The sequence below is a fragment of the Notothenia coriiceps genome, unplaced genomic scaffold (genome assembly GCF_000735185.1).
Source record: "Notothenia coriiceps isolate Sejong01 unplaced genomic scaffold, NC01 NC01_scaffold00005670, whole genome shotgun sequence".
NCBI lineage: Eukaryota > Metazoa > Chordata > Actinopteri > Perciformes > Nototheniidae > Notothenia > Notothenia coriiceps.
The window spans coordinates 1-1,030 of NW_011338371.1; the positions used below are offsets into that span (position 1 = coordinate 1).

A 1,030-nucleotide genomic window follows, 5' to 3' on the forward strand; every position below is an offset into this window, starting at 1 on the left:
ATGAGGAACTCGTCCTCCGGCAGTCCGTATGCGTTGGAGGATTCCTCGAGGACGGTGTAGAGGCTTCCACACGGACAATACTCCATCACCAGCACCTTGTGCCGGGTGTTAGACTGAGAGAGGAAACACATTAAACACGTCTGAGCTGAGGAGAACACAGACAGAAGATTCAATATGAGATCAGAATCTGAATAAGAAAAAATAATAATATACAAAATAAATACAAATAAGAATAATATAAGAAAATTCAGCATAAAACAATTATTTAAAAACAAAGAAGAATAAAATAAAAAAATGAATGAATGAGAATAGAATAATAATAGGTAGTGTGATGAAGGGTCATGTTTCCCAGACCTCCTCCTCCACGGCGAACAGCTTCACGATGTTCTTGTGGTTCAGTTTCTTCAGGACCTCGAACTCTCTCATTTGAACGTCCAGCGGCCGCAGGAAGCTCAGGTTGTTGAACACCTTCACTGCGTACAGGTCGCCCGTTTTCTAACGTGTAATAAAACACACCATCAGCACCTTTACGCTGTAATAACATGTTCCCCTCGACTTTGACCTCAAACTGGGAATCTGACAGGAAGTGCTGGAGAAGCTGTCTTTATGTAAACAGTCTGTTCAACGTTCAGATCATCTGCTTCCCTTCCTGTTTCTCGGTAAACGCAGGGTTACAGAACTGCAGATAATAGAGAAGTTCCTCCAGTCTACAGATCAGATGTGTGTTTCTTAAAATATATATAAGTGTATTATATGTAGTGTAAAAATATATTTTTAAAAGAACCCTGAAATCAAAATCAGACTCAGGGACTTTTCATGTAGTTTTTTGCTAGAAATGCATAGTGATGCCGTGCTGCTGCTCTCTGATTGGCTGTGAGCCGTGCTGCTGCTCTCTGATTGGCTGTGAGCCGTGTTGCTGCTCTCTGACTGGCTGTGAGCCGTGCTGCTGCTCTCTGATTGGCTGTGAGCCGTGCTGCTGCTCTCTGATTGGCTGTGAGCCGTGCTGCTGCTCTCTGACTGGCTGTGAGCC

The 1,030-nt window shown here is 43.5% G+C and overlaps 1 long non-coding RNA gene across 1 annotated transcript; it reads right to left on the bottom strand.

Annotated features, from left to right (window-relative positions):
* Nucleotides 1-22: 22 nt before the first annotated feature.
* Nucleotides 23-785, bottom strand: LOC104943079 (uncharacterized). The gene is made up of 2 exons (XR_798079.1): nt 355-785; nt 23-113 (listed from the first exon to the last, which is right to left on the bottom strand). It is a non-coding gene; the product is annotated as an uncharacterized lncRNA (long non-coding RNA).
* Between the last annotated feature and the right edge of the window lie 245 nt (nt 786-1,030).